The sequence below is a fragment of the Prionailurus bengalensis genome, chromosome D4, assembly GCF_016509475.1.
Source record: "Prionailurus bengalensis isolate Pbe53 chromosome D4, Fcat_Pben_1.1_paternal_pri, whole genome shotgun sequence".
NCBI lineage: Eukaryota > Metazoa > Chordata > Mammalia > Carnivora > Felidae > Prionailurus > Prionailurus bengalensis.
Genome location: NC_057359.1, coordinates 55,517,245 through 55,542,806, shown reverse-complemented (window position 1 = coordinate 55,542,806; position 25,562 = coordinate 55,517,245). Strand labels below are relative to the sequence as shown.

The 25,562-nt window shown below is 43.5% G+C and overlaps 1 long non-coding RNA gene across 1 annotated transcript; it reads left to right on the top strand.

The window, feature by feature from the left end:
• The first annotated feature begins 406 nt into the window (after nucleotides 1-406).
• Nucleotides 407-5,271, top strand: LOC122474605. Its single transcript, XR_006294956.1, has 3 exons — nucleotides 407-1,813; nucleotides 2,634-2,684; nucleotides 5,096-5,271. It is a non-coding gene; the product is annotated as an uncharacterized LOC122474605 (long non-coding RNA).
• The last annotated feature ends 20,291 nt before the right edge of the window (nucleotides 5,272-25,562 follow it).

The window sequence follows — 25,562 nt, the reverse complement described above, 5'->3', positions numbered from 1 at the left end:
GCTCCAATGGACATCTACTGTTTGGTCTTCCCAAAACCTCTCTTTCAGGAATTAACTCTCCCATACCCAAACTACAAGGAATTAACTCTCCCATACCCAAACTACACTTCACTCTCTCACACCAGAGTCTTCTTTCTTGAACTCTTGTTCAGTCATTTCTACCATTCTCTAAAATCTCTTCTTACTTCTCTGCCCTAAGTGGGCAAAGCATAACCAAAAGCTCAGTGGAGTCACCTGTGTGTAGGAAATCCCAGCTCTTCTACTTGCTCACTTAAGGACAGTCTCCTTAACTTCACTTTAGTTTCCCCATCTATAAATTACTTTAGATTCATCACCTATGAGTTAGAGATTTTAATATTCTCTAAAATATTATTTATCTCTAAAAAATTATTATTCTCTAAAATGCCATGTTTCTACAATATGACCCTAGTCCCTGGTCACTTGATTGGTCCAGGGTCAGGCACTTAACCCATACCAGAACAATAATATTTCTGGTTTTTCCAACCAGGGATAGAGATGAGAGAAGAAGAGCTATGTTAACTTCTCTCCAGCTGATTGGTCCAGTAACATGTAACTCTTAAGTTCTTTTGACAGCCATATTTTCTCCCCTGTGTGAAAGTAACAAGCAGGAGAAACTGATCTAATGAGAGAATGAAAGATGAGGAGATTCCCAGTGGCATCTGAGTTTCTGATTCTGCTCCATGGCATATAGTATTTCATTCCTGAGGCCAGGCTCTAATCTAGTCCTTTGTCTCTGTGGCATGCCCCTGTATCGTTATAATTAAGTTTCCCCTTCTTGATAATGCAGGTGGATTTTTGTTATTTATAATCCAAAAAAGCTAAGGCATAATGCGAACTTTCTTACCAGATACATTCATTCATTCAAGTGCATCCTTCTTGTGCCACCTCCATGCTTGGTTACCATGAAGGTGCTGGAAATCCAATGATCAATAGTATAGACATAGTATCTACCCTCAGGGACCTTATACTTGGAGGTGGGAAAACATGTTAGGGCAGGGCAGACCTGGAACACATACTATACAGGTAAACTCCGGGTTTCTGAGAGCATACAACAAGATTATGAGAGCGTGCAAGGTGAGAACTAAAGGAATGCGCAGGAGTTGACTGGAACGAGTTAGGAATTACGATGTAAAGGAGGGAGAGCATCCCAGTCTGGAAGAAGAGCATGAATAATCTACCATGAAGCCAGCATCCTCTACAAAGAAAGCAACATTTCAGTTAAGCGTCCTGGTTTCTCATCTACCCCTACTTTGGGCCCTCTGCTAATACACTGGTAAGAAAACTCTTTCCTTTTGCCCAGAAGCAACCGCCTTGTCTTTTCCAGATTCTTCTATTCCTTATTGAGCAATTACAAAGGGAGAAACACAAAATGCCCCCTCTCATTGATTCCCATTTTGGTAGAGAAAGCTAGATTTCATCCTAATAGCCGCTCTCCTCACCTTCCTTACTACTATGTTAGGGGCAGCAAAGTGGCTGGCTAATAAAACCACATTTCCCAACCTTACTTGTAGAGGGGGATGGCTAAGGAGAGGTCACTGGAAGTGATTGGATAAGGTTTTTAGAAAGCTGTTTAAAGGGGTTAACTTAGCTAGCAAGCACCTCTTTGTCCTTTCCCCCTGTTCTTGCTTATTTGTCCCTGGGACCAGGATTTGATGGATGGAGCTCCAGCAGTCATTTTCATCTCTGAGTTGAAGTTGTGTGCTAAGAATGACAGAGCAGAAGGCAGGATTCCAGTTTTTGAAACTTGTAGAGTCCCCACACCAGCCTGGCCTGCCTGGAGACAGTTTATCATGTAAGAGGAAAATAATCCCCAATCTCATTTAGGCCCAAACTGTTGTTTTGAATTGCTCTTACTAGCAGCTGAACAAAACTCCTCATTGATGAAACCCTAAAGGCCCTCTCATAACTCAGTTTCTTTTCTCTAAATAGTCCCCAAGTCATTCATTCAATCATGTATTCATTCACTCACTCAAACACCCTCTGATTGAAGATAACTATCTCATATTCTTGAATCAGATGAGATTATGTGGGTATGAAAGGGTAGTGTAAATACCAAAGCATTCCGTACATATTAAATTTTGCTACCATCATTTTATTAATATTATGATTTGTTGTTACTCAAGTGTCCAATGGAGAAGTTTTAGTATGTGGTATGCAATTTGCTGGAGGAAACTACTGCTGTTAACTGGTGTGAATTGTTGAAATCCAGTGCTATTTGGTATGGAAAAGAAGCAAGGCATGACCCAGGGCAAGTGCTTCTCAAACTGTAATATGCACAGAGAAAAATTTAGGTATCTTATTCAAATGCAGATTCAGACTCAGAGGGTCTGGGGCAGCTGAGAGTCTGCATTTCTAACAAGCTCTCATAGGTGAGGCTGCTTTGCCCTGGACCTTTGAATAATAGGGACCTAGGAGAGCTTTCCAGGTGCTGGGGAGAGAAATGATGAGAGGGGAGGAAGGCAAGCTGAGAGCAGAGAGAAAAGGAAAGTTATTTAGAGGCTCTATCTCCAAACAGGTTCGTACCAATTAAAAAAAGCCAGGAACTACACATATAGTATTTCATTGGAGTCTTACAACCTTATATAAGAGGAATTCTAATCCTTATTTTACAGTTGAGAAAATAAGTGGAAGCTCAGAAAAGTTAAGGGAAAGTCACACAGCAGGTAAGTGGCAGGGATTGATCGGGATCCAGGCTTTTCAGAGGCCAGAGCCCGTATTTCTTTCTAAGTACCTTGCTAAAATTCTGGGGAAGCTTACTCCTTTCACTGAGTTCTTCCTTCTCACCCAGGAAATGCTAGACAGGGAAGGAGGAAGAGGCTGCCCAAAGGAACCAGGCTGCTTGGCTCAGCTCTTATCTACATAAAAGCTTTCAGTGGCTAAGCTTTGTTTTCAAACCATGGGGCCCCCGGGGGTGGGAAGTGGGAGGGGTACAGGTGGGATGTTTACACATTTTATTGGACAATTTCCACTTTGTAAGCCTAGTCTCTTCTCTGGAGGGAGCCATGTTCCAGAGCTGCTGGAACTTGTTCTGGGAAGTGGGAGCCACAGAGGTGAGAGCAAACCTTGCTCTGACTCTGACCTGGGACCCTTGCTCATTCCCTGGGTACTTGAGGCCTTTGAGGGACTCCTGGCTCCGCCTTGGCTAACTGGCAAGTGTAAGGCCCCAGCGGAGACCCTCGTTTTATCCCAAGGTAGCAGATATAAATGAGTACATTGTGTCTCCACAAAAGGTAGGCCACTCAGAGCAGAGCCTCTTTGATAGGCTCCCTCTGCCAGTGCTGTGCCCTGGGGCTCTGAAGTAAGAAATCTGAGCCATTTCTGTCTCCAGTTTCCCACATGTGACTAGGTTTTGTCCACTTTCACCACCATGGGGATCTGGGGAGGACCCTTGCACAGTAAATCTTTGATTGGGAAGGTGGTTCTATCATTTGAAAGGATGATGTTAAGGAGAGACAGGACTAAGTGACAAACGTACTCAGGGGGTAGTGCAGAGAAACAGCTCCGGGTGCAGGAGCAGGAAAAGCCTGGGATCTCAGAGCAGGGTTGACAGGTATGAGGGGAGAAAATCATGGAGGCACATCAGGAATGCCAGTCTGAGTCCTGGTTGCAGAAAAGCATGAAAGAGCTTCCGGGTAAGAAAAGAAACCAGGACACACGATATGGTTCCTTCTCTCCAGAGGATAAGCTGTGGTCTGCTTTGATGTTAACTCCACAGGTGTGCCAAGGCTATTGGATGTACTGGTTTTACGTCTGGGGTCCAGCTATAGCAGCAACACCATAGGTGGGAAGAGAGGGGACAGAGGGGACAATCTTCTCATTGAAGGATGCCCAGAGGTATCCTAGTGTGGACTGTCTGAAGGGGAAGGACTTGATAACATCTATTCTGGCTGAGCCAAAATCATCCTCTAGCCTTCATTCCCTCAGGAATGTTTTGTGTTCCCAGGATCCCAGTTTCCCCTCCTTTCTGAGACAGGGCCAGCATTTCCAACGCCGTGAAGGATAAATGGGGTGCAACATGGAATGGTGTCGGATATTCCAAATCACCCTCACTCTGGCTGGTCTGGTCCTAGAAGCAGAAGAGAGCCAGGAAAATCCTCTCGGGAGCCCATGACCTCCATTGTCTCCCAGCCACCACCATCTTTGGGGCCAGGCTACTGGTTGACTCCAAATGGTTAACAATACTTGCTGCCTTCACTTTCTTGATTATCATTCTCCCAGAACTCTGCAGTCTAGTTTCTGCCCCCACTCTACCCTACCCCACTGAAACTCCTCCAACTAATGGCATCAACAGTCTGGACCAAATCCAGGGACCATTTTTCAGTTCTTACTTTTACTCTGAGCCCTTTGCCTATTGGTTATAATCTTTTCATCTTGAAAATCTCCACTCTAGGGGTTCTTAGCAAAGGGTTCACGAGTCCTTAGATTGTCTTCAGGTAAAAACAACATTTTCAAGGACAGCAGTCCTTGAAATTGTTATACAAAGAGTTATACAAAAGTGTATTTTTTTTAGGGAGGATGGTCCAGGGCATTGCATTCTGAAATGAACTGCCAATGTTAAGAATCAGTGCCTTTGACATCTGTATTGGCTAGGATTAGATTCTTGTGGGGGCATTCCAAAATAACAGTGGTTGATTAGTCTTTCACGTATACAGAGGTAAGTCGTCAGAGCAGGAATGGTCGCTCTGACTTAGGAGGTTCTCAGGAACTCTGGCTCTTCATAGCTGTGTTCTGCCAACCCCAACATATAGCCCTCAACCTCGTAGTCCAAGATGGTAGCATCTCATGCTCCAAGCAGCATGTTAGAGGGAGGGATGAAGAGTGTAAAGGGTATGCTCCTGCTGTCTCTCCAAGATTCCTGGGAGCTGCTTTGTGACATTTCCATTACATTATTAGTCCAAACTTGGTCACATGGTCATATCTATCTGCAGAGAGCCTGGAAGGCATCCTTATTCCGGACAGTCATGTGCCAACTTGAAGATCCTATTACCATGGATGAAGGGTAGAATAGAGATATTGGGGGACAGCTATCAGCTCCTGTCATACTCATACAACATCCCTTTCCACTTCCTTCTAGTACATTAGAGCCGGGAAGCTCCACTTCCTAGAATTCCTTGCAGCTGGCATTCCAAACGTGGTTTAGAAACTGCCAATTAAATGAACTTACATGAGACTGGATCCTGGAACTAAGAGGGGGAGAGGCAGCAGGTAAGTTTTGCTGGTGTGGAAGGAGGCCAGCTTGTTTCATGATCACCACCTTCCTAGTTCAGGAGCTTCCTGTAGCACTAGTTTGGTGACTTCTTTCCTGATCATGATGGCAGAGGCATATTGATTCAGAGGGTCTACAGGTATCTCTGGAAGCTCCATTTAGTCTACACCTCCACCCATTCCAGCATTGCTATAAGCCAGAGCTTCTTACACTTTAATGTTCATGTGAATGACCAGAGGATACAGTAAAGGATAGATCTGGAGTGAGATCTCAGATCTTGAGTTTCTAACAAGCTCCTGGATAATGTCTGATGGTTAGAATAGATTTTTGAGTAGCTTGGTCCTAGGGTGTCCTCTGTTCACCTATACTCAGTTATAAATTCCTTTCTGCTTTAATATCTAAATATGTTTTCTGAGTATCCAAATTCTGTTGCTGTCCCTTCCTTTGTTCTTGAGAGATCTTCTTCCTGTGCTGTCCCTTAATATTGGTGTATCCCAGGGCTCTGGCTTAGGATCATTCTCCAAACTCTTCCTGGATGATCTCCTCCATCCTCTGGGCTTCATTCACTACTTATATGCTTCTCAACTCCCTACCCAATCTGTACTCTCTCCTTTGCTCCAGATTCTGGTATCCACAGCGGACCAGAACTGAGTTCTATAGATGAGCGGCACATGAAAGAAAGCTTCTGTGGTCAAGTAAGTTTGGGAAATACTGTGTTAAATAAAATGAAATTTATTTCCTTGCTGAGTTACTTCTAGAACTGTTAATGTGTTAAAATGCGTTGCAATTTTCCAAGAGGGGGCATGTAATATCCAGTACTTCTTAAACTTATTTGAAGTCTGTATTAGATACAATCCATGTTTTCTCAGTCTCTGTTACACTGCCTGAGTGGTGGACTTTCAGCCTTTTGCTTTTCTTTACTGTTGCTACTGTAGCCAACTGTGTAGTTCTGTGGCCCACCAGCTGCTCTTCCCTGCATTTTGCACTGTTTCCCATCCCTCCCTGCCTCACTTCCCTTTTGCATGGCTCACTCTTGAGGCTTTGGGTTTGCACCTTCATAAAAGGCATCAGCATATAATTCTTGCCTCTGGCTCTGTTTCCCGGGGAATCTGGACTAATACAACCTTCAACAGACTCTATCCACCACCCCTTACCCTTTTTCTTGGAATATTAATATCTCCTGGAACTTGGGTTCCTAGAACATGCTTTGGAAGTGCTGTGTTGGTCATTTTTCCCTGTATATCTACAAGCACCTGACTCAGCATGTCCAAGACCTAATCAGTTGTTTTCTTTTATATCTGTCCCTTTTCTGGTCTTATCTGTCTTAGCAACTGGCACCATATTTGCTCATCACCCAAGCTACCTGGGTGTCATTCCTTGTTTTGTTTTGAAGATCTAATTGGCTTTATTAAGCAATCTGGATGTCATTCTTGACTCCTTCTTTTCCTCTTTTATCCAATCTGCCGCCTCCTCATCCTTCCTCTTGACTAATTGACTAAGTAACAATTATTCGTCCATAAAGAGACAGTGTAGGTACCATCTTCTTACCCCATCTCCTTCATCATCTGAGTGATGTACCACTCTGTTGAGCTCTCATAGCCCCTAAACTTGTCTTTCTTATAGAATTTATCACACTTTATGGTAATTCTTTCTTTCTTTCTTTCTTTCTTTCTTTCTTTCTTTCTTTCTCTCTTTCTTTTAATTTTTAAAAATATATCTGTCCACCCTTGCCCCCACCTTTGGTGTCTCTCATTCAGTTCTTAATCCCTGGCATCCAGGGTAGAGAACTAACTGATTAATTGATAGATAGGAGTGAATGAGGTAAGTGGGAGAGAGAGAATTAAAATTTGTAAACCTTCCAGGAGGAAAAACAATTTCCCCTCTACCCTTCTGCATTCTTGGCTGAGAACCCTGTAATGAAAGACAGGTTAGGGGTGCCTGGCTGGCTCAGTTGGTAGAGCATAGGACTCAATCTCAGGGTTGTGAGTTGAAGCCTCACATTTGGTGTAGAGCCTAGTTAAAAAACAAGCAAACAAACAAACAAACAAAACAAAAAAGACAGATTAACAAGAGAAAAACAAACAGAACTTTATTAACATGTATACCTCATATATACATAGGTGATACCCAGGGGAAAATAAGTAAGCCCCTGAGATGGCTTAGAATTCAGGAGTAAATACCATTTTAATTGGGACAAGGAAGGGAAGGGGATGCAGTCCTCCTAGGGGAGAGGCCATGTTTTTGTTTTGTTTTGTTTTTTAAAGTAGGTATATGCCCAACTTGGGGCCCGAACTCACAACCGTGAGGTCAAGACCTGAGCTGAGATCAAGAGTTGGTTGCTTCACTGACTGAGCCACCCTGGCGCCCCTGGGAGAGGGCATGAATTTTAGGAAAGACGGATGGGAGATACGACGTTTTGTACAAAGTTTGTCTGAGCATGGTGTTAACTTCTAAAGTCTCCTCCTAGCAGAGAATACCCTAGGACCAAGTAACTTCTCAGTCTTCCCTGGTTTATGAAATTCCTGGGGAGGGGATTTATGACAGTTGAATTCCTTTTCGGGGATCTGTCTTTAGACAGATAAGGGAATTTCAGAGAACAATCTCCCTGCACTGGCTATTTTTCAAGTGTCCCACAGCTCAAAACAACCATTATACCAAAGCAGCATATTTTGGAGTAGCATGTCCCGAAATCCTGTAATCATATTTTGGCATGGCACATTCTTTTACCATTCATTCCCTACCTTTGAAAATTCTTCAAGAAATTTCACAATCTAGAACCCGAGCTGGTAGATTTCACTGAACCAATCTCTTAGGTCAGTTCAGTTTGGTCACACTGTTGCACATCTGAAACTAACATAATGTTATATGTCAATTATATTTCAATTTTTTTTCAAGAAAGAGTACACCAATACCCAAGAGAACTTTTTCCTTTTAACAGATGAAAGAAAATTAAATTTTAGTTTTATATAGGTGCACTTTTTTTTTAATGTTTATTTATTTTTGAGAGACAGAGAACATGTGAGCATGAGTGGGGGTGGCAGAGAAAGAGGGGGACAGAGGATCTGAAGCAGGCTCTGTGCTGACAGAAGAGAGCCCAATGTGGGGCTCGAACTCACAAACCGAGCTTTGAAATCATGACCTGAGCCGAAGTCAGATGCTTAACTGACTGAGCCACCGAGGTGTCCCTTCATAAGTATATTCTTGATACTAAAGCTTATTTCTAATCCCCACCCTTTTTTCCCCTCTAAAACCCTTTTAACAAATTCATTCAGTTTTGACCAGTTTGACCACAAACGATAAGATTCTCTGTCCTGATCTCACTCTCTCTTTCTCCAACTTTCTCCACCCATTTAGCTTTTGTCCTTTATTCTTCTCTTTTTCATTCTGGAACAACCAGTTATTCTATTTTAGGACACAGTTATTCTCTTCTCCCTTAACAAAAATGTGTCTCTATAATTCATATCTTTTCTTACCAAAAATAACCCTACTTTTCTTATATATTTTGCATATAGAGCTTTTTTTTCTATTAGTTTTAATTAAATACATTAATTAGGATTCTGAACTCTTAGAAACCCTGATTTCTAGTGAACATTAAGAAGTAATCAACTGTGAATTGTCACATCAATATTCTATAGATGTCAAATTAGCTTTTGTTCCTCTCTAAGAAGAGGACAAAAGTAGGTAAACTTAGACGTATGTGTGGCAATTAATGTTTTCAGTACATTATCTTAATTGGAAACGATCTAGGTATTCAATGAATACCTGTCTTGTAATTTAACATAGTATAACTTTAAGGTTTCAAGTTACCAAAAGTATTTTGGAAATGATTTTTAAGCAGATATATTTTATAAAATATAATCATTGTTGAAAAGATCATTTATAAACTTTTATCCCACCTACATTTAGTTTATTCACTTGTTCTTAACAATTATATTTAGATCAGTCATGAAAATTTCGTTAGACATTAGACAAAGGTGGGCATCACTTTAAGTTACTATTCTTCCTGACAAATGTTTCACTAGTACACTCAGCTAGAATAAAAGCTGTATGTCTGCATTATTTTTTTTTAATTTTTTTCAACGTTTATTTAGTTTTGACAGACAGAGAGAGACAGAGCATGAGTGGGGGAGGGGCAGAGAGACAGGGAGACAGAATCTGAAGCAGGTTCCAGGCTCTGAGCTGTCGGCACAGAGTCTGACACAGGGCCCGAACTCACAAACTTCGAGATCATGATCTGAGCCTCAGTTGGTCGCTTAACCAACTGAGCCACCCAGGCGCCCCCCCCCCCCTTTTTAAAAAAATTTTTTTTCTCAATGTTTATTTATTTTTGAGGGACAGAGTGAGACCGAGAGTGAGTGGGGGAGGGGCAGAGAGAGAGGGAGACACAGAATCTGAAGCAGGTTCCAGGCTCTAAGCTGTCAGCACAGAGCCTGACGCGGGGCATGAACCCACGAACTGTGGGATCATGACCTGAGCCGAATCAGTCACTTAACTGACTGAGCCACCCAGGTGTCCCTCTCTATTATTTTTAATGCTGACAGCTCTCAAGACTTGTCGTGCTGTTTTGTTTTGTTTTTGTTTTTGTTTTCACTAAGCCAACAATATTCTTGTTTATCAAAGACTACTCAAGTCACATGAACTTGAAAAACATTTAGGTTAGTTTCTATACTGCTCTGAATGTTTAATTTATATAAGCACTTGCTTTACTTTAAGCCAATTAAATAGAGCTCTTTTACAATTAATTCTGACAGTGTCATCCAGAGTAACATACATATATGGACATACGTAAACATACAGACAAACATAGGGATCTTAGAGCTTTTATTAAAATTTTAGCCATATGTTGGGTATATGAATACAAAACTCGCTAGTTTATAAAGCAACAGTTGGGTCCAAATTGTGTTTCTAGCAGATGAAAAAGTTAAGGTTGCCTACTCAGATGGCTGCAAGTTCTTACTTATATTTGTGGAGACGACTTTTAAGATTTTTCACTTGCCAAATTTCCAAAAGCTCCTTTTTCCTTTTCAGCCTCAAGTAGTTGCTTGTGGGGGTTTCTGGGTCCCTTGACAGCCTCTGATGAAGGGTAGGAGGCCTCAAGTCGAAGGGATTATAGGGAGCTGAAGGCTGAAGTGGGCAGGGTGGACAGAGGGACAGAGGAGGTTAGAGTTTGAGGGTGGACCTATCAAAAAATTCAAGGAAACTGAATGGAAGATTGAAAGTGGCAAAATCAAGAAGAAGCAACAGAAGAAATGGGAAGTAAGAGGTCTTAAAGGAGGCAGTTTAGGGAGATCTTAAGTTTCCCAAAGAAACCAATGGGGTTCCAAATTATCCTTAGCGAAATCATGCCGTGAAGGAAGTAGACAGAGTTGGTGGAAGGAACATGTAGTCAGCAGGGGTTTGAGAAGAGAGTTTTAGTGGACTGAGAAGTCCCCATGGGAGGAACAGGATCAAGGAAAAACAAAGAACAGAGAAACCTTTAAAAAAAAAGAAAAAACCGAAGCTCCTATCAGACTCTGAATATCAGCTTCTAGGGGTGCCTGGGTGGCTCAGTCAGTTAAGCGTCCGACTTCAGCTCGGGTCATGATCTCACAGTCTGTGGGTTCGAGCCCTGTGTCAGGCTCTGTGCTGACAGCTCAGAGCTTGGAGCCTGCTTTGGATTCTGTGTCGCCCTCTCTCTCTGCCCCTCCCCTGCTCATGCTCTGTCTCTGTCTCAAAAATAAATAAAAAACATTAAAAAATATATATATCAGCTTCTAATTAGGCCAATTTCTGACATAGAGTGCTCTCAAAAAATCCTTTCAATATCTTATTATCAGCTGGAACAAACAGTAAATATTTCTGGCAGTATTAAACTTCCTTTTTAAATAATTTTTTTCCTTTTTCTTTGAAACCAAACGTATGTTTATCAAGTGGCTCAAAACCAAAGCTAATAAGCCTTTTGTGACAAATGGTATCCCTAAAGAGGGCACAAAGATGCACGCCTCTCTAGGTCCAGAACTACTCACTTGCACATACACAAGAACCAACAACCTGTGTCCCAAGCTGAGTTCTCATGACATTAAAGGAGACAAACAGAAAAGCAATAGCTGTCCTTGGGAGGGAAAAGGATAAATAACCAAAGTGTACCCCAAAAACCAAATTCAAAAGAGTCATGGTTCAAAGAATTCATTCTTTTAAATTTTTTTTTTTCAACGTTTTTTTTTTATTTATTTTTGGGACAGAGAGAGACAGAGCATGAACGGGGGAGGGGCAGAGAGAGAGGGAGACACAGAATCGGAAACAGGCTCCAGGCTCTGAGCCATCAGCCCAGAGCCTGACGCGGGGCTCGAACTCACGGCCCGCGAGATCGTGACCTGGCTGAAGTCGGACGCTCAACCGACTGCGCCACCCAGGCGCCCCACAAAGAATTCATTCTTATGAATGTTTTCCTCCTGCTAATCTGAATTTGGAAAGTAGGGACAACATGAAGTTTTACCTTCCTCTCTTAACTGGGCACTACAGAGATCCAAGAGAGCTGATGTTAATAAGAACTCCTACCCTTCTGTCAGTGTTCCCAGGATTCCATCTGGGTAGGATGTCTCAGCAATCCTATCCTCATAATTTTCTCCATTCTTCTGAGTTGGCTGAGACTTCTGTAATAAAGCACAGATTAACTAGAGAAAAGCAAGCAGAAGTTTATTAACATATATACCTCATACATACTGGGGAGATATCCCTGGAAAAATTAATGATTCCCCAAGATGTCTTAGAATTTGTGATTAAATACCATCTCTCTCTCTCTCTCTCCCTCTTTTTTTTTTTTTTTTTTTTTTAAAGTAGGCTCCATGCCCAATATGGGGCTTGAACTCACAACCTTGAGATTGAGAGTTGCATGCTCCACGGACTGAGCCATCCAGGCATCCCTTGTATACCATCTTAATGGGTAAATGAGAGGAGAGGATGTAGGGCTTAGAGAATAAATGATTTGGGGGAAGTTGAATGGACACTTAGAAGGATAGGAGATACAATAATTAGTGGAAAGTTTGTCTAGGTGTAGTGTGGACTTCCAGGCTGCTCCCTGGTGATGAGAGTCATTCTTCCTTACTTGATGAAACTCCCTGGGAGGGGATTTATGACAATTGAGTTCCTTTTGGAGGATTTAGGAAGATTAGGGGAATTCAGAGAAAGCTCCCTGAATTTGCTGTTTTTCAAGTGCCTACAGCTTAAAATAATCAACATACCAAAGTGGCATAATTTGGGGTGGCATGTCCTGAACTCCTTTAGTCATATTTTGGGGAGGCGTATTCTGCTATTCTGCTATTCCCTCACCTTCTGCCTTAAATAAAGAGGAAATGTTCTGAGATTATGAGAAATCCATGTTTGTTCTGCCCTAGGTTAAAGTGGCTGGAGACTACATTTTATTATTAAAAAAAAAAGTTTTTTAATGTTTATTTACTCTTGAAAGAGAGCGAGCAAGACGAGTGCTCGGCAGGGGAGGGGCAGCGAGAGGGAGACACAGAATCCCCGAAGCAGGCTCCGAGCTGTCAGCACAAAGCCCAGTGCGGGGGCCTGAACCCACAAACCTCAAGACCAGGACCTGAGCTGAAGTCAGACGCTCAACCGACTGAGCCACCCAGACACCTTGGAGACTACATTTTATAATCAGCTCCAAAGCACCACTCAAAGCTATTAGATAATGCGTTCAGGCTGGACGACTGTCACACACTCCGGCGTGGCCATAGGTGCCCAGCTCTCAAGGAGGCACTCAGAGCATCAGCACTTGCGGGGACCTGAGAGTAACTGCCTCCCGGAGTTTCGGACCCTGGGTGCCTCACCCTGGTCCTGGCCCCGCCAAGGCTCAAGCTGGGCGTCCCACTGACTCATGCTGAAAAGCGGAAATTCATAGCCGATATAAAATAGTTTCATTTAGGGGAGTGTATCAGTTTCCCCCCGGGTTGCCATAACAATGTGTCATAAACTGGGTGGCTTAACACAGAAGCAATTTCTTCTCTCACAGGTCTAAAATCAAGATGTCAGCAGGGTTGTTTCCCTCTGAGGACTCTGAGAGAGAATCTGTTCCATGCCCTTTTCCTAGTTTTCCAGGATAGCTAGCAAACCCGCCATTCCTTGGTTTACAGATGCATCGCTCATCTGCCTGTCTTCACAGGGCATTCTCTCTGTGTCTTTCTGTCTTCACATGGCTGTTTTCTTTATAAGGAGTCAGATTAGGAGTCAGTCCTACTCCAGTATGACCTGATGTTAACTAATTACATCTGCAATGACCCTATTTCCAAATAAGGTCACATTCTGAGATACTTGGGCTTAGGACTTCAACTTATTTTGGGGGAAGGGGAAACACAATTCAACCCGTAACAGGGTGAAAACTTTTATTTTCTATCCATTTAGAGAGCTGCTTTAATCCAATTATCCTCATTTTTGTTTAAAGCAGGGTCATAAGCTGGTGCCCCAGGGCCAAATTTGGCTCCTGAATATTTTTGTTAGGTCAGGGTGCTCGCCATTCCCTAATTTCTTATGCCGGCCACTTCACAAGTAGCCGTTAAGACATTTGCATAAGTGACTCTTAGTTTAGAACTTGCTTTCTCAGAGCCTTCATTGGTAAAAATCTTAGCCTCCCAACTACCCTGAGAGGCATAACAAGGGTGTTCCCATTTCACTGACCAGGAAACAGAGGCTCAGAAAGTGCCTGGATCATACAGTTGGAAGTAGTGGGTCCAAGTCTCCAACCCACCCCCTACCCCCACCTGGGCTTGCATACTGACCACATCTCAATGACCCCAATGCCACAAAACTGCAGGGGGCTCACAAGACGCCCCTTCTTCCCATTTCCCCAGCAAAATTTTCACAGTAGCAAATGCTATTAGCATTGTTGAGTCTTAGAGACTTTTTAAAACCAGAGACATTTCTGAGGGAAAATCTTTGCAGGTGTTTCTCCCAGAGAGAAGAAAGTCTAATAATGTGCTGAGTTAAGGGCAGTCTGGTTTTGAGCTTGGTCAATCTTTCCTTTTGTGAGTGTGCAAGAAAAAAGAGTGAAAGGGACCAGATGTAGAACAACCTTAATTAAAGGTTGAGCCCCTCCTCGCCAGCCTCCTTGCGTGGAGAAGTTCTCTTCATAGGAGACAGCAGTTCTTAGACTTCCTTTATGGTTGCTCTTTTAAGAACTGGGTACATGTTTCAGATCCTCTTCCTGGAAAAATGCACTTACAAATATAGGAGAATGGAACAAAATTGCTTGGCATTTCCTTTATACTTAGAATTCTGAAATTTCATCATAGTTAATCTAAGCATAGGTCTTTTTTGGGGGGAGGACAATTATTCTTCTTGGTATTCCGTGAGCCATTTCAGTGTGAAAGCTTATGCCTTTCTTCACCTCTAGGAAATAGGCCATGACGTATTTATTTTTTTCCCCTCCATTCCATCTGTTATCTTATTCTGGAATTTCTACTATAGAGGATGACAGAACTTCTGGGTCCATTTTCTATGCTTCATCACTTCTTTTTCCTCTGCCAACCTGAGGTACTTTTATGAAGTAACTGATAAAATGATAAAATGAAGTCCTTCAAGTCCCTTGAAGACTTGGGCCTGCCATGTGCACAGTAGGGGTCAAATAAATGTGACCTCCTTCTTCTTCATTCTCAGCACCTACCTGAACAAGTACCTCAACAGTAATAACTAGTGTTTATTGGCTGCTTATTATGTATAAGGTGAGGAGCAAAGTACTTGACACATTGCCCCGTTTAACTCCCACAACAACCCTATGAAGCTGGTACAAATATTATCTTCAGTTTACAAACGAGGGAATTGAGGGCCATAGAACAGAGGTTGGCAGACTCTAGCCAGTGGGCCAAACCTGTCACTGCCTCTAATTTCTCTTTCATACCTCCTACCTCTGTTCTTTTGAACTGCATTTCGGGAGAATTTCTCCACTTGACCTGTCAACTCTATTATTGATTCTTCATCAATATCTATTTTGCGATTTAGCCCCCCGAATTTTTTATTTGGAAAAACAAGTGCTTAAAGTTCCAAATCACCAGTTGATTTTTTTTTTTTACCTTTTGTTTCAATCCTTTTTTTTTTTTTTTTAAGTATGCTTTGCACCCAACGTGGGGCTTGAACTCAGGATGCTGAGGTCAAGAGTTGCATGTTCTACCAACTGAACCAGCCAGGTGCCCCCTCCAGTTGATTCTCTTTAATGGATGAAATATCCTTTCACATTTCTTTTTTTTTTAATTTTTCATGTTTATTATTGTTATTGAGAGAGAGAGAGAGTGCAAGTTGAGGAGGGACAGAGGGAGAGGGAGACACAGAATCCGAAGCAGGTTCCATGCTCCTAGCTGTCAGCACAGAGCCCAGTGTGGGGCTCAAACCCACAAACCAAGAGATCATGACCTGAGCAGAAGTCGGACGTGTAACTGACCGAGCCACCCAGGCGCCCCTCCTTTCACATTTCTTATGAAGACTTTAATTACACTTAATCTGAAGTCTTTTTCTTCAGTAGTTGTTAATTCTGTTTCTTGAATGTTAGTTTTTCTGATGGTATTTTGATGGTTCTGTGTCATTGTTCTGACTTTTCTCAAATATTTAGTAATTCTAGACATTTGTTCATTTAAAAAAAAATTTTTTTTAATGTTTATTTATTTTTGAGACAGAGAGAGACAGAGCACGAACAGGGGAGGGTCAGAGAGAGAGAGGGAGACACAGAATCTGAAGCTGTCAGCACAGCTGACAGAATCTGAGCTGTCAGCACAGAGCCTGACGCGGGGCTCGAACTCACGGACCGCGAGATCATGACCTGAGCCGAAGTTGGCCGCTTAACCGACTGAGCCACCCAGGCGCCCCAACATTTGTTCATTTTTAAGTTGTATATTCTTGTTCCTGTTTGTCCTGTTTACTGACTCTGCATGTAGTAACTTTGTAGAAAAGTGGAATGTGCTGGATGGTTGGAGATGTGGGGGTTATGTAAGGAAGAAGAGGACCCATTTTGTCTTTTGAGTATGGCAATTTTCTTCCCCTCTTGGGTCCTAGTGTTGTCTGGGGCAAGGCTTTGCCTCTGGCCCAAGAGCCCACACTTACTGGTTTGGTTTGGGGGAAATCCCCCTTGCAGCTAATTAGTACAAAATGTGAGAAGGAAAGGAAAAATCGCATCGGATACTCCAAGTGCATTTTCCCAATTAACCACTCCAAGGAATGGCCCAGGGCCTCTTCTCCTTAAACCCAATAATCCTGAAATTGGAGGTCTTTGTTAACATTTCTGCTTTCATGCCAGTCTTCTTGTGTGTGTGTGTGTGTGTGTGTGTGTGTTCCCATTAATCTTTTATTATCTGCCTTTGGTGTCAAACTTAGAATGGTCTTCTGTACTTCCCTTCCCTTCCAAAATTATAAATATTCATCTATTTTGTTCTTTTACTATTTTTGTGATTTCATGTTTTACATTCAAATCTTTCAGCCATCTGGAATTTATTCTAACGTCAGCCATGACTTGGAGCTCTAAACTTAAATTTTTTCCTAATGGTGAGCCAGTTGTACCCACCATGCTTTCCATGTGTGGGCTTTTAAAAGGCGGCTTGGCCCCCAGAGCTCCATAAAAGCCTAGGAGTTAAGAATAGAAAAGCTAGGACTATAACTCAGTCAGATCCTAATCTCTGTTCCATTACTGCTCACCATGGGACTCTGGCAGAGCTCGGTTCTCCCTAGGGGAAAGCTCCATCGATGATGTAAGTAAGGCCCGCAGGGCTGAGGCAGGGAGAGGACTTGTAGAGAGCCCTCTAGAGGAGTTTCATAGTTGCTGTGTTCCTGCCACTGGGCATGGTCTCATGGGCAATAGCTGCTCAGCCTTGCAAGAAACTCCAAGGGCTCCAAACTCTACTCTTTAACAGTATATTCTTTCTTCAACTCCCATAGCCTTCTCCTATAGATTATTCCAAGTCCAGCTCATCCTACTCCTCTGTGAAGCCTGCCTTGATACGCCCGGTGAGGCTTAGATGCTGCTTTTCCTATTCCCCACTGCATTTTGCACAGATCTCCAGTGTGATTTTTGTTAACTGTTTGTTGACATGTTGTGGATGAATAAATTAGCTAACAAATAAACTAAGTTACTAAGCGTGAAGGATGCTATCTGCCAGGTGCAGGGAGAAAAAGAAAGCTACCAAAGGGTATGGAGTTGCTGCTGACCATGTCCCCATATTCATCTGCGGCGTTCGTTGAGGCCCAGGTGTTCATGGCACTGTGGTTGGCACCCCAGACCAGCTGTGGCTTTGATTAGGTGCCTGAAGCTACTAAGGAGTCTTTTTTTTTTTTTTCAAACCAAGTGTTAGGTCCTGAAGATACCAGGAGAGTCAACTTTGTCTCTTTCCTCAGAGCTGGTAACCTCATGTATAAGTGTGTAGACAGAATCTTGGAAGAAACTTTAGGGAGGGAAGAAATGCACCCATCCAAACCTCCAAAGAGTACAAGTAATGTAGTTGAGTCGGAGGATGCTTGCTCGTCTGTAAAATATGTCCACCAGCAGCAAGCCAGCATTTCCTGTGTGCTGAATATGTGTGCCTCTCTAAACTCTTAATATACTTTATCTCATTTGCTCCTCATGAAAACCAGGTGGCACTATCAGTTCCATTTTGTAGATGAGGAAAGTGACTCTCAGAGAGGTAAAATGATTTACCTGTGGTCACAATGAGGAAGCCACAATCTGAAGCCCCAGTGGGGAATGGCTCAGGTTCAGAGAAGAGAAAAACGTAATATTTGGCCATCTGACCTCCCTCCCCCTCTCCTTTTACTTGGAATTAACTGGTGGGGTTGAACAGAATTTTGCTTTGTTCTCTGGACCTTTGCTTCTGTGGTAGAGATAAACAGGTGTAGATAAACTCTACCCTTTCTGGTCTCTCTAGGTCCTAATACAGAGCCTGGCATACAAGTTGGTGAAATAATGCAGGAAGAAAACCAACATTTTCAAACACAGTATGTCTGTCTCAAAGCTTGCCCTGTTCAAAATTTATCCCTCTGAATTCTTACTGAAGATTATGCGAGACATAGCCAAGAACCATGAAAATGCTCATTCCTTTGACTTGTCTTTTGTACTGTTTCCTTGGGGATTATCACTTTTTTCCCCCAAAAGATAGTTTACACTTTGAGAATTAAGATACTTTCTTAAAATACATATGACACAAAATTTAACATCTCAACCATTTCCAAGTGTATAGCTCAATGTTTAGTGTATTCACACTGTTGTACAATACACAAAAAGAACTTTTTCATCTTGCAAAACTGAAACTTCATACCCATTAAAAATCTTCCCATTCCCCACTCCTCCTGTTTCCCCTGGAAACAACAATTCCACTTTCTGTCTCTATTTGACTATTCTAGATACCTCATATAAGCAAATCATACAGTGTTTATATTTTTGTGACTGGCTTATGTCAGTGCTTATCTTTTTGTCACTTAGCACAATGTCCTCCACGTTAATTGATTTACAGCATGTGTCAGAATTGCCTTGCTTTTTAACACTGAATAATATTCCATCCAGATATTGTGTTTTGGTTATATTTAATTTTCAGCTTTTCTATTGCTTTTCAGTTTCTGTTTTTGCTATTATTTCCTAGTTTTAGTGGATTGTGATTAGAGACTGTTGTCTGTACTCATTCTACTTTTTGAAATGTATTGAGGTTTTTTTGTTTGTTTTTTTATGAAAAAACCTTATATGTGGTCATTTGTTAATGATCCCGGGATACTCACGAAGTATAAATTCTAGGTTTTCAAGATATAGAATTTGATATCTCTTAATTCAATCTGCCTTACTAATTTAACAAATCAAGTCCTCTTGTTTTTCCTTGCTTTTTGTATAGTTTATTGATCAGTCACGGGCTAAGAGAGGTGAATTAAAATTTTCTACAGTTACTGTACTTATGTCCATTTTTCCATGTAATTCCTATTGTTTTTGCTTCCTGAATTCTGATGCTATATTATTTTGTGCATAAATATTTATGACAAATCTACATTGTTGCTCTCTGACTTTATCATCATTTTCTCCTATGTCTTGTTTTCTGTTTTTCTGTGAATTCAACCATGTCTGATACTAATTCCAAAACCCTTGCTTTCGTGTTGCTTGTATTTGCATGTATGGCTTTTGTTCTTGTTTTCTATTTTTTCCTACTCTTTTACTTTCAGTATTTCCGAGGAACACTATTTTAGATATATCTCTTGCATGTAGCACTTGTTGGGTTTTATTTTGTGACTCCACGAGCTATTTTTAAAGAGTGAGGTTACCAGGTCAAAGTTAAAAAGAGCTTCTATAGCTCTTGACCCTCATTGCCAAATAAATTGTTTTTCACTAGTTGGACCACTTTATCCTGTCACCAGCCATTTAGAAGGAACCATCTCCCCACCATTGCCAGCGTGGCTATTATACTGCTGCTTAAATTTTTAATAGGTGAAAATGGGACCTCATTGTTCTTTCATTTGCTTTTCTTGGCTTTATCTAACTCTAAGTAAATAAAGATGGAAGAAAAAAGAAATCAAAATGAGGGGCGCCTGGCTGGCTTATTAGGTGGAGCTTGAGACTCTTGATCTTGAGGTTGTAAGTTTGAGCCCCACGTTTGGTGTCGAGATTACTTAAAAAAATAAAATCTTGGGTCTCCTGGGTGGCTTAGTCGGTTAAGCAACCACTCTTGGTTTTGGCTCAGGTCACAATCTCGTGGTCTGTGGAACTGAGCTCTGTGTTGGCCTCTGTGCTACAGTGTAAAGCCTGCTTGGGATTCTCTCTCTTCCTCTCTCTCTGCACCTCTGCTGCTCTTGCTCTCTCTCTCTCTCTCTCTCTCAAAATAAATAAATAAATAAATAAATAAACTAAAAAAAATATTAAAAAAAATTTTTTAGTGTTTATTTTATTTTTATTTATTTATTTATTTATTTATTTTTAATTTTTTTTTTCAACGTTTATTTATTTTTGGGACAGAGAGAGACAGAGCATGAACAGGGGAGGGGCAGAGAGAGAGGGAGACACAGAATCGGAAACAGGTTCCAGGCTCTGAGCCATCAGCCCAGAGCCTGACGCGGACCGAACTCCCAGACCGCGAGATCGTGACCTGGCTGAAGTCGGACGCCCAACCGACTGCGCCACCCAGGCGCCCCATTAATGTTTATTTTTGAGACAGAGAAAGACAGAGCGTGAACAGGGGAGGGTCAGAGAGAGGGAGACACAGAATCTGAAGCAGGCTCCAGGCTCTAAGCCATCAGCACAGAGCCCGACACGGGGCTCGAACTCACGGAGTGTGAGATCATGACCTGAGCCGAAGTCGGATGCCCAACTGACTGAGCCACCCAGGCGCCCCAAAAATCTTTTTAAAAAAGGTTAAAATGAAACATTCCTTTTCAGTTATCTCCAGCAAGATTAAGATGGGTGGTGGTGTTTCTTATTCTAGATTCCCTTGACATTGGATCCCTTTCCAAAGGCTCCTCAGCTTGGGCCTTAAATTTCCCCAGGAGAAATTGTTGAGGCTCCTTCCTCACAGCCCTAGACCTTGCTTTCTTTCATTCTGTAGTGAATAGGTAAAATAACATAATAAGAAGATATAGGGTCTGGAGCTAGATTAAATGGATTTAAATCCTAGCTCCACCTCTATTTACTAGTTTGTGATCTATGGCAGTTACTTATCTTCTCTGTGCCTTGGTTTCCTGAGGTAATAATTCTCAAGGGTAATGATGACTACAACAGCGACACCTATTAGGGTTGTTATGTACAAGAGTTAACTTACGCAGATTCAGACAGGATTTTTCTTTTAGAAGTAAGCTCTACACCCAATGTTGGGCTTGAACTCACAACCCCGAGATGAAGAGTCACATGTTCTTGGGGCGCCTGGATGGCTCAGACAGTTAAGCATCCGACTTCGGCTCAGGTCACGATCTTGAAGTTCGTGGGTTCGAGCCCTGCGTCAGGCTCTGTGCTGACAGCTCAGAGCCTGGAGGCTGCTTGGATTCTATGTCTCCCTCTCTCTCTGCTCCTCCCCCACTTGCACTCTGCAGCTCTCTCTCTCTCTCTCTCAAAAACAAATAAACATTAAAAAAAAAAAAAGAGTCACATGCTCTACTGACTGAGCCAGCCAGGGTCTCCAGGATTATTATTATTAGCTCCACCTCTGTGAAATACTCCTTTTCTACTTCAACTATGGGGTTTTGGTGGAAGTTTTTTCCTTTTTACATGACCCTGCTTCCTTAGCTGCTGCATTAGGTCTTAGGCCAGGGGCAGGGTCCTGACACAAGCAGCGCTAATCAGAATCCTTTCCTGGGGTCTCTGAAATTGGGACATGAGAAAGGAAGGCTTTATTGACTCTTTGGTGGAGGAGCTCCCAGAAGTGAGACCCAGGCTCCTGGCAGCCATATTTCCAGCCGGTGGGGGAGGCCAGGCTCTGAGAATGAGGTTGACTGACATGTGGAGAAAAGTAGACGTTAGAGATGGAAAGAGTCTGGCACCGTTGGAATCCTTCACTCTGGCGGTCCCCAAATGCTTCCCATTGTCCCTAGGCTTGCTTGCATTGATCTTCCGCCACTTGCAACCAAAAAAGAGTCTTAATACACTTCCTAAGGCACCTTAGGACAGTACAGATTGTGAGTTCTCCCGTTTGTCTGTCCACCTTTCTCTAAAAAGCCAAAAGCTCTTGCAAGCCTAAGACATGCACACATGCATGCATGCGCGCACACGCGCGCGCACACACACGCACATGCAGGCACACAGACAAGGCAATTCGCAGCTTTTGGAGTGAGCTGTGGCTCCTTCACTGCCCATGCTGCCTGCACATGCTTCTACTTCACCACACACATTAAAAGACAGCTGTGCCAATGTCCAGGCCTAAGGAACTGTACTTGCTAAACAGGATGTTATCCCGGAAACTTGCGCCCTTCTCTGTACACCCCTTGTCCTTTTTTTCACTGCCCTATTCAGTAATTCACAAATATATAATGAGCACCTGCCAAGAACCATGTCAGGCCTGGGGCCCCAGAGAGGCAGCAAACAGTTCCTGATGTCAAGGATCCTGCAGCCTGTAGGGCTGTCAGGCTGTAAAAAGACAGCTCCGAGAGAGACTGTAGAGTGAGTGTTAAACAGATGCTTTTGCCAAGTGCTCCAAGAGCTCGCAGGAGGCTTCATCACTGGTTGCCTGGGATGGTTGTCTGGCTGATCTACCCGCCTCCAGCTTCTCTCCACCCCAGTCCACCCTGCCCACTGCTGCCAGACTGTCTTTTTGAACACAACTCAGTTGTGTGACTGCCTCTGCCCCCTGCAGGCCTAACCCCACATTCCTTAGCCTGGCAAGATCCTAATCCACATATTCCTCAACCTACTTTCTCAGCCACATTGTCCATTGTTCCCTATTCACAGACCTTACTCGCAGGCCTACGCAGCCCACTCCCCTTCATCATACACGTTCAGTGTCTCCCCACCGCTGTGCCTCTCCTCACTCTGTTCCTTCTGTTGCTGACCCCTGCAGGTCTCAATTATATACGCCTTCCAAGTAGTGATGGCAAATGCCTTTCTTCTCTCGTGCACCCTCTCTGATCATCTGGCTGGGTTGCTGTGTTGAGAAGCATTCTGTGGATATACCTGGGGCTTGTGAAAAGGTACAGGGATCAGTTAGCAAAATCTTCCATTGCCACCAAATTGAGTGAGTGTTGACAGCAGGGAAGTGGTGGTGGGGGGAGGATGAACAGCACACTTGGGGTGCATTTGCAGATTTCATTCCAGGTCCAGGTCTAATGCGTCCCCCTCCATCCCCATGAAGACTTTCCTGCTCCTCCAAGTAAAATTAACCTGCTTTTCCCCCCTGAATATTTATAACATTCTCCCTACACTCTGTGAGAGCACAGATTGTTCCTACCACCTTTTACGGGTACATCTGTTTTGTTGTCCTGTTTTGTTTGTTTTCTATTTGAGGAGACAGACAGTATCCTACAGCGTATGATACAGGTAGGGATTCAAAACACATTAACTGGATGGATGGAGCCGCGTGAACACCAGGACGAGTGAATTGTTACAGAAGAGCCTCTAGGGGCCTGTCTCATCAAGCTGACTTACCCTACAGGTCTCCACCCAGAGAAGACTCTAAGGATGGTGTTATGGTGGCCGTGTTCTCACTCATGAACCAATTTCCTGCATTGTTACTTCTGCCTGACCTGTCATTTGCTATCTTCTTGTGAGTCTGTGACCACTGAAATCTGAAGTCCCAGCCTCACTTTCATTCCTTTACTCAAACCATTTTTGATGCCTCCTTGGTGGCCAGTTCTATGCTCACTGTTAGGGGCACACACATGGTGTCCTGTCTTCAGTCTGATCACTCACTTGGGGAGAGTGAGGTGCTGGTGGAGGAAAGACTGAGAGCTGAGTCACAGGACATGTGGGACCAGTGATGTGCACCCTAAGGGAAGAGCAGAGGAATATGGAGGGAGGACAGCAGAGGCTGCTGGAGGAGGAGGGGTGGCAGAAGTTGTTAACACACCCACCCAATTCCTTCTTTGTCTATACTCCTCAGCACCTCATAACTATGTTGCCTGATGGCCATTGCTGCAAGCTGTCCTCCCCAGTGCCAGGACCTGAACAGGAAATATTTTTTATTTTTGTTTTTATTTATTTTAGAAAGAGAGAGAAAGAGAGTGTGCGTGTGCAAGTGGGGGAGGGGGCAGAGAGAGAGAGAGAGAGAGAGAGAGAGAGAGAGAGAATCCTAAGCAGGCTCCACTCTCAGTATGGAGCCTGACGGTGTGCTCGATCCCACAACCCTGGGATCATGACCTGAGTGGAAATCGACACCCAACTGACTGACCACCCAGGTGCCCTGAGTCAGGAAGTGTTTCAACAGCCTCACTACATCCTAACACTCCACACCTGGCCCCACTCCACACAAACCTTAAAAGCCCAACACTAATTAACCTTCTAAATCTGGGCTCCTCGTGCTACCCACTGGACTCCTTTGAATCTCCTTTGCTGCAGTTCACCTCTGGGACTCTGGGCCCAGGTAATCACCCTTTGTCCTGAGCTGCATGGGGGTCCTTATTTTCCTGTCCCCAGACCTGGGTGATCACCATGGGCATCACATCTGTGATGTCTCCAAATTATTACAGGGCCTCCAGAACACTTGGTGGATTTTCTAAAGCTGCTCTACTCCTCTGTCCTTCTGGGTTTCTGGTCTCACCGCAGGCACTTTCCTCACCCTCCTGCCAACCCCCTCTCCCCACCTACAAACATGTTTAGGCTGCTGACCCAGCAGCAGAGCTGTCTAACCCTGTTGGCAGGAGACGGGCTGGCTCCAGAGAGCTGGCTGGAGGGGAACACAGAGGCTCACATTTCTTCAGCTCGTGCCAAACGTTATTCAGATGTAGCTTTTCAGACAGACACAAATTGCTCATCCAATAAACACAGAAGGGCTAATCCCAGGACATTTATCACAGTGAGGAAAGATGAGAGAAAGGACAGTCACAAGAAGCCTTTGAGAGCTGGCCTGGTGTGGCTGGCCCAAGAGGAGGTGGTAAGACCTCCATGTACTCCTGGGGTTTTCTCTTAGAGGGGCTGAAACCCGGCACCAGGGCTTTGGCATTTGCTTTCATTGTGACATACAAAGCCTGCGTTGGTGCACACACTTCCCATGGTGAACAGGGGGAAGAAATCAACATGGGTCAGGTACCTTTGTGGGCAGACAGACCTCACCTCCAGTAGTCAATGGTCATGTGATAATAGCTGGCTGCAAGGACTTCCTATACTTCTCCCACTGTGCACACACACAATGCCCTCAAGGCATTCTGTAGCTGTTTGCAGAGTTCTTAGGAGGTGTCCTTCCTGGCCCAGAATCTCTTATTTCTGGACTTCTCATTTCTGACAGGTGTGAGAGCATGGCTGCTGAGAAAGCAGGTTGAGGGACTAGACTGGCCACCATAGCAGGGGACCAGAGACAGGGGGATCCTCTATCCACACAAGAGGGCTGGCCAAGCCATTGAAGTCCTTTGCTGATCTCTTTCTGTTAGGTCCTTCTAATGGGCCCCATGAGCATTCCCCTTTAGGGACTGTGCCTGGAAATGAGAGAAACCGGGCCCTGCTCCAAGGCTCAATCTCAGAGCCCAGGGAGAGGAGGACTAGGTGACACCTCTGAAGGCAGCCTGGGTCATCCCATTAGGCCTGGGTCTGTGCCATGCCACTGGGACTGTGAAGCGTGTCCGGGAGTGAGGGTCTCCTTAGTGGGAGGAGGCAATGACTAGATCAGGGTAGGGGCATGACAGTAATTGCCAGCTTTCATACAGTCAGGCACTATTCTCACTTTTCTCACAACAACACAATGAGGCAGGTGTAGTATTATTGGTACCACTTTTC